This window comes from Rousettus aegyptiacus, unplaced genomic scaffold (assembly GCF_014176215.1).
Source record: "Rousettus aegyptiacus isolate mRouAeg1 unplaced genomic scaffold, mRouAeg1.p scaffold_m13_p_2, whole genome shotgun sequence".
Taxonomy (NCBI): domain Eukaryota; kingdom Metazoa; phylum Chordata; class Mammalia; order Chiroptera; family Pteropodidae; genus Rousettus; species Rousettus aegyptiacus.
This window is the reverse complement of record NW_023416295.1, coordinates 128257420-128273554: the sequence shown is the minus strand read 5'-3', so window position 1 is coordinate 128273554 and position 16135 is coordinate 128257420. Positions and strand designations below refer to the sequence as shown.

General features: G+C 47.4%; 1 pseudogene; it reads right to left on the bottom strand.

Moving 5' to 3' along the window:
• Window positions 1-15534: 15534 nt before the first annotated feature.
• Window positions 15535-15654, bottom strand: LOC118613877 (annotated as a pseudogene).
• Window positions 15655-16135: the final 481 nt, after the last annotated feature.

Genomic DNA, 16135 nt, shown 5'->3' with positions numbered 1-16135 from the left:
AGCCCAAGTTAGAGTCAAAGCCTTGGGCATATACATCCTGCTCTGGACCCCAGCCCCTGTCCAGTCCCCATGTAGGCTGAGGCATTTTAAATGATCTCTCTCCTTGTCTTCATGTTAGGAGATTACAGTCCAAGGATTGATTTGCTCTTCCTGGGTGCCTGCTTTAATTCTCTGCTACACTAACTTATGGAGCCTCTGCCTAAGTTTTTTGGTAGTATTTTGCTTTTATGACTGAATAGGGTGTTTGGTGCCTGACCTTAGGTCAGGTAGTATAAGTCACTGGGCTTTACAAACATTAGGTGACATGTCTGTATAATTAGTCAAGATTTATGACTATTCCTGTTTAATGAGCTGCTTGTTGAGCTCAAGGTCCTGGGGTAAGTTAAGAGTGAGGCCAAAACAAAACAAAGAGTGAGGCCAGTTCAGGCACCCATGTCTCAAGTATTCTTGGTTTTTATCTTACACCTAGAATAAGAGCTTGGAGGAAAACTCAGTCTCAAGCTGGTGCTAAGAATAATAACTCCTATTTATTGTGTTCTTACAATGTGTTTAAACTATGCTAAGAAGTTTTCCATTTAATACAATAGCCTCTGTAGTAGGCCCTATCATTATCCCCACTTTATATGTGATGAAGACTGAGGCACAGATAATTAAGTGATTTACCTGTGGTCACCCAACTAGTAAGTGGCAGAATCAGGATTCGAGCACAAATAGTCAGTACATCATAGTAGTCAGTAGTCAGTACACCATATTCCCACCCAAGAAACTCCTGGTATGTGATACTGACTCCCATTGTTCTAAGGAACAGTGCTGTTAATCAGGGAACAAATGTTCACTGAGCATTTATATGTGCGAGGCACGAAATGATGTTAAACAGATTCATTCAATAAATATTTGTGTCAGGAACTGTGCTAGGTATTCATTAAATTTTGCTGAAAGAATGAATATAAAATACAGATATTCAAAGGATGTATTGGATTTGGATAGTTTGGCAGGACAGGTCTAGAAAGGATAAGCTTGTTCTAGGCTGAAGCAAAGATTCAGAGGTAGGAATGAATAATGTTTCCTGGAATCTAGGAGGTCACGTAAGAACAGTATATCAATTTAAACTTTTTTTTTTTTAATCTAATTCAGGTTATTGGTAATGACTGCCTAAAATGTTGTGTTGAGAAGGACTGGGAGGAAAGAGTTCTGGGATTAATTAGTAATGTCTGTCATGTACTTCAGATGGAAGATGGTGGTTGTAATGGATTGACTTATTGTTTGAAGTTATTTACTTCCCTGCCCATTGCCATGTGAATTGTAGTATTTCTTGCAGAAGGAATATATATCTCATTTAACTGACTTTGGATCACGTTTGATATATTGGCCAAAGGATGTGAATAGGCGTGACTCATGCCATGTTTGAGGATGTGAGTTTCCATTTTCTTGTTTTTCTCTGCCACTAGCATGGGCGTATGCTACAGGAGAGTTTTTCCTTCTACCTGGGTTCTGGAATTAGAAGACCCATGGGGCAGAGCTGCGGCCTGCCCACAGCCTATATATACATAAGACAGAAATAAACTTTTGTTGCTGTAAGCCCCTGAGATTTGGGGATTGGATGTTATTGCAGCAAAGATGACTAAGAACCATAATTGGATAATGATATCAAGTTTGAAAGGTAAATGGTATCAACTTTGAAAGATCAATTTTGAAAGGTAAGCGTAAGCTGGAGTGTGGAGAATCTTGAATGCTAGGTGAGGCAGAGCCTGCTATGTGTTTATCAGATCTCTTTCCTTCGTTTTCTTAGACACACAGCTGGACCACATTTTTCAGTTTTTCTTTAAGTGATTTCTTCTACTTCCAGGCTTGACCCATGAAACCTCTCAAGAGAGATCCTTCACGTTCTTTCCTTTCTGGCTTGATACATATAACCTTAAGCACAGTGACCTTGAAGGCCAAATGTTAAAGATGGTGGGGCCACAGGTTGGAATAAACCTAGCACCCTTAATCGCCCTTGGCAGAGAACCTTCTGCTAATCGCTAACATGCGTTTTGGACTTCACTTGACCAATAAATCAAATTTTGTTTGCTACGCCACTAAAATTTTGGGCTTATATTTTATAGTAGCTAGTATTTTCTTAACCCATACATCTGGTTAAAGGATTTGGACTTGATTCCCACCAGGTATAGGAAGTTAGTCACTGATAATTTTTTTTAAACAAGGGGAATAAGACGGTGAAGACCATTGGAAGAGAAAGTTATGGGGAACAAAAAATACATCTGAGTGAGGTTGTGAGATTTTGGACTGTTGGAGTTTTCAGAATACAGGATAACTCCTGCCTGGGGCTAGGGGAAGATTGACATGATCTTTGGAAGGCTCTCTAGAGGCTGTGGAAAAAGCTTCTGCAAAATGAATTGTATTTCCTGAAATTTAAAGTCTCTTTTCTCTTTTGTAAAAGTCCTAACTGTGATATTTCTTCATCTAGCCCAGTGCCTGATACATAATAAATGTTGAATAAACGTTATTTCTGGAGTCTTGGAATGCTTTGAGGAGTTACCACTATTTGAGTGCCTACTATGTGAGAGGGCTCTTCCTCTCATAAAATCATCACAATAACCATGCAAGATGCTATCAGATTTTATAGATGAAGAAACTGAAACTCTAAGAGTAGCTTATCCAAGATGTCTCAGAACAATCTTTTTCTAAAACCCATGTATTTTCCCATATGAGATGATTTCTCAGAAAATCATAATGGCCAGTATTTACTGAATGCCTACCATGTGTCAGGTGCTCTGTTGGATGCTTTACAAAGGTACAGAAGCAGTTGATGTATCATTTATTTGCAGGCTGTTACTAGTGTTTCCAAACTGTGGACTCTGTGGGAAGTAGGTATCATAGTCTGCTCTGGCTGCCATAACAAAATATCATAGGCTCGGTGACACAAACAACAGGAATTTATTTCTCACATTTATAGAGGTTGAGAAGTCCAAGATCAAAGTGCTGGCTAGTTGGGTTCCTTGATGAGGATTCTCTTCCTGGCTTGTAGACAGCTGACTTCTCACTGTGTCCTCACATGGAGGAGAGTGAAAAAAGCAACAACCGTGACCTCTTTTATAAAGGCACTAATTCTATCATGAGAACCCCACCCTCATGACCTTATCTAATGCTAATTACTTCCCAAAAGCCCCATCTCTAAATACCATCACGTTGTGGTTTAGGGCTTTAACGTAAGAATTTTGGGTGGACTGCAGACATTCATTCCATAATAGTAGGAAAAACATTTACATATTTTTAGGGCTAAGTCTGATTGTTTTGGACTTTCCTTAGGGGCCCTGTCCCATTTTCTTTTGTCTTCGTAGTTTTTGGCTCCAATTTTCTTGGGCTGGGTGGAAGGGTGATATAGAGTTCTCAATAATACTCAGGTCCTATCGCTCCTGCTTTACTCCATAGGCCTACAAACCCAGTCAAAGGCCTTTTACATTCTTGGACTCACTTGATCCTTACAACCAATACTGTGAAGTGGATCATATTATTATTATGTAATTTTTATCAACGAAGAAACCAAGGCTATGACATATTAAAAAACTTGACCAAAGTCACACAGCAAGTATGAGATTCAAATCAAGAATTTCTGACTTTCAAGTGCTTCTCTCTGCCCTCTATATCCATCACAGCACAGATTCTACAATGCCTCAAGCCTGATTTCTTGCAATTTTGATTTCACTACATTGATTCGTACATTAAGGTACATATAACAGCTACAACAGACAAACCCCAGATCTCAGCGTCTCAACATGACTAAGATTTAGACATTACATAGTCCAATGTGGATATTTGTGATCAAGTAAATCAGGAATCCAGATCCATTCACGCTGTGAATCTGCCATCTTAAATATGTGGCTTCAGGTTGCCCAAGTGTCATCCCACCAGGAGAGGGAAAGAGCAGGCATGTGGAGAAGACACAACAACTCTACTTGCTCAGCCAGGAGGTAAGACATTACTTTTGTTTATATTTCATTGGTGGTCACCAGTTACATGACCTTGCCTTGCTGCAAAGGGGCTGGAGATGAGTTTAGCTATGTGCCCATGCCACTTTCTATCAATGTGGGGTTGAGTCAATGTTCTAGAATTAACAGAGTTGTCCTGGGAGAAAAGATGCCTCTAGAGAGAATGATTCTAATCTGCCTGCACATTCATATTTGTATCTCATGAATTCCATGGAATTCACAGAGCACCAACTCTGTGAACCACTCCTTGTCAAGGATCTCCTGGCTAAAGAACAGATTGGAACCCAGGCAACCAAAACGTTGGTAGGTCATCAGGCCATAGACTTATTGGTGATGGAAGTGGTCTTTTCCCCTCAAGAGTGTTATTCCTATAGCTTATTTTCATATTGTATCAAAAAGTTTGAAAATTTTTATACTATTACAAAATAAACAGAGCTGTGTTATAGTCACAATTTTAGTAGTTGATCTGATGTACTTGACAGTTCTATAACCTTTCTAGTAGTTTCAAAATACCTCTTTCTGGGAAACTGTGTGGGCGGGCATGTCCTCTCTGCTTCCAGGCCTCCCCAGTGCTGTGGGAATAGAGAGGGTTAACCCTGGAGCCTGGGAAAGCAATAATAAGGCAGCTCAGTCATCTTGCAAAGAACTGACTCATCTGCTAGAGAAAATGGAGTGAAGTGGGTAGACTCAAGAGATCTTTAGGAGGTGACATGTGCAGGGTATGGGAGGTGAAGGAGAGGGGAGCAGGACATTTTGATTTTTGAAGTCATTTTGATGCCTGTGGATGTGTGACCCTAAAAAAGTCAAACTTTCAGTTTTTTTAAAAAAATTGTCAAATAAGTTGCTTAATGAGTGTGGCTGACTACCTTGTGCCAACCCTAACCCAGGGAGAAAAGAGTCATGGCTGATCTCAGATTCCTGGCTTGGTGGATGGTTGTCCCTCCCTGAGATGGGAACCTTAGCAGAAGAAGCAGGTTTGGGGTAGGATTCAGGTGGGGGAAGTTTTTCCATTTTTGGATGTAGAGGGTTTGAAGTACTTCTCAGTCTCCAGAAAGCCATTTTGTGTACTGTGGAGCTCAACCTTCTTGACCATTTTTCTGTGGCTCCGAACTTGTTTTTAAAGGAGAAGATGGAGGGTGCTCCAGAAATTCAGGTGCTGGGAGAAACAGAGGAGCCAATCGCAGGTAAAATCGTGTGTGTGTGTGTGTGTGTGTGTGTGTGTGTGTAAATGCCATTAGGAGCAGGGTTGGGATTGAAAAGACAATAGATGTTCATTTGTATTGTGCATAAGATTTGTACATTAATTAACACACATAAAAATGATTGGAGACCCCTCAAATATCAGCCCCTCTCCCGAGTGAGGAAGCATTCTTCTCCTCTTTTTTGGTTGCACCCCCAAACCTTTAGTTCCTGTTGTGTAAGGTTGGGCTGGTCACACTTGAAAAGAAATAGCAGGTTGGCCTCCCTTGTGTTAGTTCAGGGTGACTTCCCTGGGTCAAAGTTGTGGGGGAGGGAGCGGCTATTGACAGGAAAGGATGGGGGCAGATATTGGCTTAGTTTGGTCTCAGGAGGTGTCCTTGTCTGTATCTATCTGAATCTCTCTTTCTATCTCTTTCCACTCACAGATTGTGTGGCATTTTGGAGGGTGGAGTGCCTGGGCACCTAGCCCACTACTTCCCGCCCCAATCTGGCCCTTGGTACAAGCCACATGGTGCTGGCCATCAGCCTGGCCTCTTGCCCATCCATTATAGCCTCAGCTGCCAGGCTGGCACAGATTTCAGGAGGAACTTCTACGAGGCCCTGCCCTCCCCTAATTCTGTTCCTGGGATGAAGTAGAGGAGAGTTGTCAGATGGAGAGAGCACAATCAGGGTGGGGAACCTATGCCAACACACACCCCTTGATGGTGGAAGGGACATCTGTGCCTTGGGGAGGAGTGCTGAGGTGCTAGGCTGTAGTCTACTGAGGAGGACCACCTTAGCGTGTGTATGGGCTGGGGGCAGTATTGGGAGGAGACAGCAGTAGTTGCTACAGTGTAAAGGTGGACACTCTACTAGGTCCTAGGGAATGTTTCCTCCTTTCCTTCTGTGTCTATGCAAAGCATGTGGACTTGTGCATGTTTCCTGCTTGTGGGTATATGCCCAGGTGGGGTTGCGCACAGGGCTCTGATACTGTGGGAAGGGGCCTCTAATTATGCTGAGGCAGCGGTGAGATGAACCTGAACTGAGTATTGCATGTCAGGATATGACTCTATCTTGCGTGGGAAAGACATCTATGAGAGTGCTGTTAGGGTAGAAGAAAAGTACAAACATGGCTGAGGCATGGGACCTTTCAGTCCCTTGGTATGGACCTGCTATATCTGCTATACGGGGCACATGAATACCACATACAAGGACCCAAGTTGTGGAAGACATGTGCCCTCATTCCTGAGAGCAGTGGCCTGGTCTGGGTGTCAACTGTATCTGTGTTTGGGCAGTGAGGATGGTGCTGGTGAGTGGTATGTCCTGTGGGGAATGCTAGTCATGCCTTACCTTTACACCCATGTGAATTGCATGCTTAAATATGTGAATCCCCTGGAGAGAAGTTAGGTGATGAGGGGGCGGGAAGCCTGAAAAAGATGGAGAATTTATGAGCTGCTTTTGTCGGGAGACAGTCGTAATGAAGAAAATTCAATTTTCTGCAGCTCGGAGAGTCAATATGTTAAATCTTGGAGAAGCTGTAGATTGACAGCGGAATGGCAAAGTCAATGGGATGTGGGGGCGGATGGGAGCCTCTATCTGTGTCTGCAGTGAGGCTGCTTCCTCTCTGTACCCTTGAACGGTAGCTGGGGGATGGGTTGGAACCAGATACCTGTGTTCCTGGAACTGCCCCTCTCTTATGTCCTCCTCCGTCTCAGTGGCCATCTTCTCTTGCCTCCTGCTTATAAGGAGGAAGGCTACTCTTTCCCAGGCCCAATCCTACCCTATCACCTCCTCAGGAAGTCCTTCCTGTAGTCTAACCAGCACTTGCTCTTGCTGCAGTTACTAATTTCGGAGTGGCTGTTTATAACCCAATGTGATTAGTAGAAAAATTCTCTTTTCCTTTTAACTTTTCATTCCCACTTTCCCCTCAGTTACTCCATGACTGGTCTCTCGTTTTCCAGCACATTTCAACTTTATCCCAACCAGTCTTTACCTCCTTCCAGCCTTCTGTACTATGAGGCAGGAGCATGTGTATGTCAGGGGGAGAGCAATGTAGGGAGAGGGGAGATGGGGATTCCTCTGTGAGCCACAATGTCACTAGGAGCCATGATTAGCTGAGCTGCTGGCTGTGTAATTGGTGTGTGCCCGCATCCCAGGGGTCTGGTACGTTAACAGTGGGTCCCTGTGGTGAGTAATGAGATCGTGCCCATGGCTGGTTGCACATGCTAATTAATTAGGGCTCCTCTGGTGTTGAGGAATGAGGAGATGCGGTGGGGGGGGGGTGTCTCAAAGCTTGAGAGCCCATGTCTTCAGAGCCCAGAGGTCACCTAAGGTTCTGCCAGAATGGGAGCATTTAGGCTGATGTGCAGGGTTGGGGTCAGAGGTCTGGGAGCCCTAGCTGAAGAGAGGGTGTGTGTGTGTGGGGGGGGTACAGTGGGCTGGGCTCTTGGTGGTGGGTGGCTTGGGCTGGGCTGGGTGGAGGTGGATGGTTTTTTAAGGAGGTCTCCAGGCCCAGGGCCTGTCTTATAACATCTTCTCTTTAGGTAGCCCAGGAAAGGGAGTGGCATGGGGAGGAGGCATTCCTGCCTCATTCCTGTCCCCTCTACCCTCCCTCATCTCACTAAATCAGCTTCTCAATCAGCTGTTTCACAGTTATTACACACTTACCATGCACAGAGCTCAAAGTGCTCTCTGACCATTCTCACCTTAATAAGCACTGCGTTCCCCTTGCCACCCAGACAGATACCCAGACCCCTTAGTTCTTGGGTTGATCTTGGAGCCCAGAAGCCTCTTCTGAAACCTAGGATCTGAAACCTAGATATTTGAGAGAAATACCATGGAAAAACTAAGGAGGTAGAGAGAGAGGAGAAGGTTGGGAGAGAGCCGCACAATCTCCCAGGACAGTATGATTACTTATAGCAGCAAGGAAGATTAAGGTGAGAGGAGAGGATGAACTTCCAGCAGGCAGACAGCTCTCCTTGTTTATGCGGCAGAAATTCTACGCTGGATATAAGGAAGGAACGGGGATGAAAAGAGACCCAAAGGAGAGGTTCTCCCCTTAAGTGTTGGGATTCAGCAAGGTGTGGCAGGAGGCAGGGAAGACAGACTAGAGAAAACAGGCAGAAAAAGTGAGACTGTGGTGGGGAATCTTTGGCTTCCTTGTGGAGGCACGAGTCCCGTTCCTGCACACGGTAATTGCTAAATTACCCGCCATCTGCTCAGCTCTCAAACATAAATTATCTACGAGGAGAAAAGACGCAGAGACTGCGCACTTTCCTTTCTCTTCCCCAAACCCGCACTAGGAGCTCTGGGGGAGTCTTTCTTCTAGGTAGGGGCAGAGGTGGTTGGACCCAGCAGGTGGGGAACAATCACCATTTGCTTCTGTCCTCTTCTAAGGGGGAGTGGCTTTGGAGTGACCAAGAAACCAGGCCCTCCTGAGGTCCCAGCACTGCCAAGGGTCCCTTAGGACTGGGGCTCGGGCTCGGTGTGGGTTTGATGCGGGCACGGGTGGTGGGGCTTCCATCAGGTGTGACCGAATTGCCTAGCAGGTTTTCTCCAGGTCACCCTCTTCCTCACCCCAACTCCCGCCCATCATTTTGCTTGTGGGCAGATGACTCAAGCTCTCCTTAACACCTGTCCGGTCTGCCAGAAGGAAACGAGGGAGGAGGGCAGGAAGAGGGCATGAAGAGAGAGAAAGAGCAAGCCTCCTTCCTTTCATTTTGTTCTGAACCCCTCCTTTCCCCCTAGGTTCTGAAGGGTTGGGAGAGGGGTGAAAGCAGTTGTAGGGGGAAGCCTTGAAATAGGGCAAAATGGTAGGATGCAGCAGGTTGGAGCGATAGAGGTAACGAGCAAGTGGAACCTGCTTGGAGGTGGGCTCGTCTGGGGAGGTGGGCAAGAGAAGGAGGTGGCCAGGCTGGAGGGGAACAGAATCAGAGGCGGGAGGATGACGGGGTCAGAGGAATGGGGTGGGGCAGGGTGGGGAGGTGGAGAGATGGAGCATGTGGAAGAGGATGGAGTGATAGATGGGCCAGGTGGGGAGGTGGAAGAAACAGGATGTGGCTATGCCAGATGGAAACTCAGAGATGGTAAGGATAGTGAATTGTCTGGAAAGAGAGCTGGAGGAAGATCAGAGTGGGAGAGAGGGATGACTGACAGCAGTTCAGAAGCCGGTCAGGTCCTGGAAGGAATGTAGGGACCAGAGACTGTATGGAGGAAAGCAAGAGTGTTTGTGGGTCCTTGAAGGGTCCCAGAAAGATGAGAGTAAGACCCCCAGAGCCACTTCCCACCCTGAGGCTGAGGCTTGACTCTGAAAGGGAGCTGAGGAGGCCACCTAAGCAGCAGGAATGGTGGTGGGTGCAATCTCTGCCCGCACCCCCCACCCCCCAGCTCCAGGCACCTGCAGGGTGTGCCCGCCAGGGTGGGGGCAGCCTGGGCCGCTTCCCAGCTCTGAGCGCAGAAGCTTGTGGGGTTTCTTCCGAGCGATTGTTTAGTATTCATGGGGCGACGCAATCTCTCCCACATCTGCTTAGCACAGCAAGTCCTGTCATATAACTGTCTCCCGCACTGTCTGTCCATAAAGAATGTCTCGGAATTGGTGTAATTCAGAGAAATTAATGACGACTTTCCGCGGGACGGCTCCCTGGGGGATGATTAACACTTCATCGTCCATCTGATGCGCGGGGCCCAGCGCTCCATCGCGAACATTTGGGCCGTGGCCAGCCGCATTAAAGGTTATTACGGAAAACGCGACCTGCAAACGGGCAGGCGAGAGGCATGATGGACCAGGAGGGGCGGGGGCCGGGGTGGGAGCGGGAGTCGGATGGAGCCGGCCAAGTCCGAGATCAAGATTCCCGGGGCGTGCGCACCTGCGGGTCTGAGGCTGAAGGAGACTGGGTTTCTATTTCAGCGACTGCGGGACTGGGAGGGTGTTGGGGAGATGCCTGCCTCAGGGGCTGGGGAAGGAAAGGGGGTGGCTTTCTCTGTGTGGATACATTGCCTATGGAGGTTTTCCCTGTATTTTAATCCTCACAGAATTATTGCGTAAATTTTATTAACTTCACCTTACAAGTGATGAAACTGAGGCTCAGAGAGGTTATGTAAGGTGTCCAAGGTTACACAGCTTATTAAGAGGCACAGGCCGGATTTGAACTCAGGTCCTAAACTCCTGAGCTTTTTCCACCATGTCACTGAGCAGAGGGTCTTACTCTTACAGTACAGTTTCAGGCCTAGAAGAGGGGTGCAGGTGGGGGGCGTTGGCAGATAGGTGCTCAAAAATGTTTGTTGTGTTGTCTTTGCAGGTTCCATATCCATGGTGTGGGCCAGAGACCTAGAGACCCTGGTGGCAGGAAGGGGGATATAGCAAAAGATTTTCACTTTGGGCCAGGAAACTGGAAGGAGGTTTCCTGTGGGTTTCCATGTCTCTCCCTGGACATTCTAGACCTCTGGAATCTAGAGGACTGGGCTCTTCCTCCTCAGTCAAAAGAAAGGAATAGAGATGTATTGTGTACGTGCACAAGTGTGCTTGGTGAGTGTATGAGTTTGTGTCAGTTTGTATATGCCTGTCTGTAAATGTATGTGTTTGCATTGCATACATGTGAAAATGTTTGTGATGTGTAGGTGTGTTCATATGTGTGTGTATCTGCATGTGTGCAAGTGAATGTGTGCATATGTGTACACGTACATGTGTGGTGTCCCAGAGGAGCCTGAAGACTCATAGCCAAAGATGTTTTTGATTTGATTTGCCCAAATCTCTAGCACGTTTTGGGCTGTGGTTTGTGGTGGGGCTGAGGTGGGAGGCCAAAAGAGGAAGGCTGTATCTGCTTGGGGTGTGGGAGATTTTATAGCCTGAGTAGTGGGTGCCTCTGTCCTTCCAGGCACAGGGGAATGGTGTCAGGGTTCCAGGTCTGAGGCTGGGTGGAAACTGGGTCCTGAAACCTTCATTCAGGGCTTACATTGGGACTGTTCACAGGCCCTGCTCTGATGGGGAGAGTGATGAAGAGGTGGAGCCAGGGTGGGAAGGTGCCGGAACAGTGGAGGGGTGGGGCCTACTCCCTTCTCCTCTCCCCAACCTCCAGGTTTAGAGAATGATCTAACCAGGCTGCAATTCCTTCCTCTAGGCTCAACCCATTCTGCCCTAGGGTGGTAGAGTCCCTAACAGTCTTGGTGTGCAACATCTGACTCTGGGGGAACCATAACCACAATGAAAATTTCTCTTTCTAGTCAACACTACCCAGAGAGGTCCAAAAGAATATCCTTGTCTCTTGGAGGCCTCTGGCAAGGCCATGCACACATTCTTATCGAACTTCACACAACCTGAGGTTTTCAGACCTCTTGTGCTGGGAAGTTCTTCCAGAGTCTAACCTTGAATCCTCTTGTACCTTGTTCACATAAGCCCGGTCTGAGTTTGTGAAATTGGAATCTAGTCCCCCCCCCCCCATATAGAAATAATTTCTTCTGGATAGCGGAGTGGTCTGGAGTATAGAGAAATGAGAGAATATGGGGCTAAAGCCTGTTGGATCACAGATGAGCTGGACCATTCTCGGAAAAGAGGCAATGATCAACAGGACGGTTTCAGAGAAGGGAGTTAAGAGACCATCAGTTCCAACCCTCTTGCTTTATAGACAGGAGCCAGAGGCCTCAGAGGGGGAAAGTCTCAGTCAATATCCCCTGCTACATGGTGGCCACTTCTGGGAAACCCAGGCCCCTGATTCCTGATTTAGGAGTCTTTCTTGTGCCCCATTTGGAGGAACCTAGACTATGTTCCTATCCTCTTGGCTTTATGGTGATGGGGAGAGAGGGAGGACGACTTCGGCTAGACTGGGGTGCTGCCCCTTCCTCTTCCTTAAGCCTGTAGTAACTTCCAGCTAGGCTTCTAGGTCTCTTGCCCACTGATACCTTTTCCTTCCACTTCCCATTCTCCCTCAACAGGAACCTCCATCTGGTCTCTTAGATCCACCTGGGGAGCCATCCCAGTATTCAATCCTTCCTCCCTCCCTCCTTGCCTCGCAGTCTGTCTTCAGCCTTGACCATCTTTTCTCTTCTTCCTACAGGCTAGCCTCTCAGACCTTTGCAATATCTCCCCATACTCTCCTCCTCTGCGAAGTCTTCCTTGATTAACCCTCCTGGTTCTAGATCCCAAACTTCCTATTTCTAAGTCACTGCTATGGTACCTGCAGGCCTTTTCTTGTTCCTCTCTCTTCTCTTTCCTGGCTGTGTGCCTTTCCCTGTTCACCCTTCCCCATTCCCTCAACCACATGCACTGGCACCTCTCTATGAGCAGGCCTACATTTTCTCCTTCCTCCCAGAACCCTCTCAATGTGCTAGGTAGGTCAGGACTGCAGTGGAGAAAACCTGTTTTCTATGTTCTGGGAATGGCAGAGATAATGGAATCCAATTGAGTGCCATGCTGAGGAGGGAGATGGCAGTGTGGGCCTTTCTCTGTCTGTATCCTGGTGTTTATTCTGAGTTAGGCCTTCTCCCAGCTCCTGGTCCTCCTCCTCCTGGGTGCCTGTGGCCCAGGTAAGAGGCCCCTCTAGTCTGCAGCCCTGGAACCCCTGGGATCCTGGGCCTGATGCAGGGAGTGGCAGGTGGCTCCATTATGATTTCTCAACTTGGCCTTCATACTTCACCTAACCGTCTGCTCCCACTGGGTCTCTTCAGACTTGTTTTTTCTCTTAGGCTTCTTTTCCACCTTCCCTTTCCTTCGTCCATTCCAATCCTCACCCAGACCACCTATCCCCAAAGCTTGAGTATTTTTCAGAAAGCCCTTCCTTTTTTGGGACCCTCAGAGTTGATTTCTGCCTGGAGAGGTGGGGGTGGAATGAGTGGAGATTTGGGTGGAGGAGAGGGTCCTGACTCCAGTGAGGCGCAAGGTCTAGCTCTGGACCATTTGAGGCATTGGCCGCCACCTTGTGGCAGCTACTGAGAACTGCAGGGCTGGGGTCTCAGTGCTGAGAGCAGGACCTCCTGGAAAGGGAGAGGAGGATGCCTGCAGGAGTGTGCACTATAAGGGTAGTGGGCCTCAGAATTCCTCATTGACATTGGGGGTTCCTTCAGGGAGCCTTTGTATTCCTAAATTACAAGGGAGTAGAGACCTGGAAGGAAAGCCAAGTAGCAAGACATTTCTAGATGGACAGAGAAAATTGAAACTCCATCCTAAAGTCTGAAACCTACTATTCTAATTCTCTTTCTAAAAGAGTTCTAAAAGGGAAACAGCCTGAAACTAAAGCAGGAGTTGAGGTCTGACCTGCAAAAGAACTTCCCATTAAATCCAAGCGTATTTAATGCCACTGCTTCTGACAGTTTCACAGCTTTTTTTAAAGTTCCCATGCCCATACCTAGGGACTTGCCCCACCTTCTCCAGGTTCCCTGATCTCATGTTCAACTCACTGGGCCTATTCAGAAAAACCCAGGGTCCTTAGACTTCCCTACCCCAGCTTGTGTTGTTCCTATGACTAAGATGCCAATCCGAGAAGTCCCTTCTGTGGTCTAACTCAAGCCCTTCCTATAGTACTGGAAATGGACAGAACCACCATATGGCTAGCAGAGCTGCGGAAGGAAAGGTGGCCCGTGGAAGGAACCTATAAGGAAGGTTCTGAGGGAGGGCAGTTCTACCTCAGTTTCTCCTTCCTTCCTCCTCTCAGCTGCCCCATTGGATCCTTGGAGATGAAGGGGAAGGAATAAAGTTGTCCATTTCACTGGAGAACTCTCTTGCTTGAGATTCAGGATTCATGAGTGTTGGGGGCAGGATGAACCCCTAAATTCCAATCATGGCCCTTGTTATTTTCTTGTGCACAGTTAGTCTGTAGGGAGAGAATAAAGGGGGGTATTTGTCTCCATCAACCTGAGTCTTCTGGTCCTAGAGTCCCTTCGAAGACTTTTTCTTTCTCTGCACCCAGATACCAGTTCCTCAGAAGCCCTCCCAATGATATCTCCTCCTCCATCCCCTGAGGCCAGTCCCCTTCCTTGGTGGGCTGAGAGTCATTGAATCTCCCCTGCCGTTTTCCCTCTACTTCTCCAGGCACTGCCTGGAGATCTTGGCCAGAAGCCCTGGTTCTGCAGGCTCAGGGTGGGGGCTATGCCCCGGCACCCTCCCTCAGAGGTACCATTCCTCCCCTGCCTCATTTACTGCCACTGACCTTACTGAGTTAAATTAAAAAGCAATGTTCTGTGTGCAGCTCCAGCCCCATGGAGCTTGACTCTGGGAAGACGAAGACAATTACCGGTCCCTCCGTCTCCCTCTCATCTGGCTGCCTTATAATTTTTCCCCCCGCTGCCTGGTATGCAACATTTATGTTTTTAATAACATCAGAATGGTTTTGACCTTGGGAATTCATAGCAGAATGGGCACCGTGAGAGGCACCAGTGTGATTGGCGTTTGTCTCAGTCCTTTGCAGGGAGGAGGCTGCATCTGGTGCTTTCTTGATACTGGGGAAGGTGTGTGTGTTGGGGGCTGTACCCAGAGATCTAGGGGGAAATCTCAAAAGCCAGAGTGGGCGGGAGGCAGATGGGGAAAGAAAAAAACGGGGGGGGGGGGAGGTCTTGTCTTTTCAGTTTTCCCCAAGAGGATAAAAATTGGAATAAGGTTTTTGAGAGGTTGAGATGATATTTTTTTCCTCCTGTTTTATAAAGGAGTCCTGGACAGGGGCACGGCATGGAGTACATGTGTGTGTGGGCTATTTAGAAGGGGCGGTGTGTGGCACGCGTGTATGTGTACACAGCCTATCAGCCCACGAGTTTACACACACATCCCCTCAGTTACCCTCACCTCTGTTAGCTCTTTAGCTCCAAGGAGAGAGGGAGAAGTGAGGGCTAGACAGAGGACTGGGGTCATGGAGGGCCAATAGTAGCAAGAAGGATCTGGAGGAGAAATAGGTGGGTCAGCAGAGGGATGAGGAGAGGCAAGGAGCAGTGACGGGCCTGGGAGAGAGGATTCTTGGGCAGCCCTTCTTCTCCATTTGTACAGGGCTGTGCTGTGGTAGGAGGGACCAAGGTTAAAACTGGGAAAGTGTTTGTATGTAGCTTTGAGGAGCCTCTGAAAATACAGTGAAAATGCAGATTATAAATGAAGAGACATTCCTCTTGCAGTTCAGGAAGAAGAGAGGGACAGGGGCTGTGGGACTCTGAGGGGTAGACAGGTGTGTGTACCTAATGAAGAGGAGGTTATTTGTCTGCTCTGTGGTCAACAGTTTTATATGCACCAGTTATATATGTAAACATGGGAAAAGGTACAGCTTTGACATTATTTATTTGTTTGTTTGTTTGTTTATATTTCTTTATTTTTTTGTGAGAAGCAACCCTTGGTCGACCTCACAGATTGCAAGGACCTTGTCAGCTTACAATCCCTTATTTTTTTTTTTATTTTTTACACCTACAGTACCTGGTCTTCCTAGGTGGTCTCCCATCCAAGTATTAACCAGGCCTGACCCTGCTTTAGCTTCTGAGATCAGATGGGCTCAGGCTTGTTCAGGGTGGCATGGCCATAGACTCGACATTGATTTTTTTAAACCAAGGGTTGTGAGCTGGATTTCCATTGGGGCTTGTAAAGTATGCTTTTCTTTCAGGAATATCAGCCAGGACAATGGGAAGAATTCTGTATTAAGAATGGAGAAAACTTGGGTTCTAGTTCTGGCTCCAGTTATTAGTTAGGACCCTATGAAACGTCACCTCTTTCTTTGAGCTTGAGTGTCATTTGCTGTACAGCTGTGAAGGAAAAGCCACAGGGCCTTTCTGTGCCAGCAGCCCCAGTGCCGAGGGACCAGAATGGAAGTGGATGACGGTACTTCAGGGTCCTAAGAGCCTGAGAAGGGATGCCCAAACGGAGAGAGCTGCAAGAAGTATTTATTGAATTCAGAAATTCACGGTTTCTTGCTAAAGCAACACTCCTCTAGCTTGTGTAGCACAGCCCCATCTTTGACAGTACCCAGGGCCGAGGTCTGGGTTCTGCAGGGAGCACCGTTCTCTGCCGC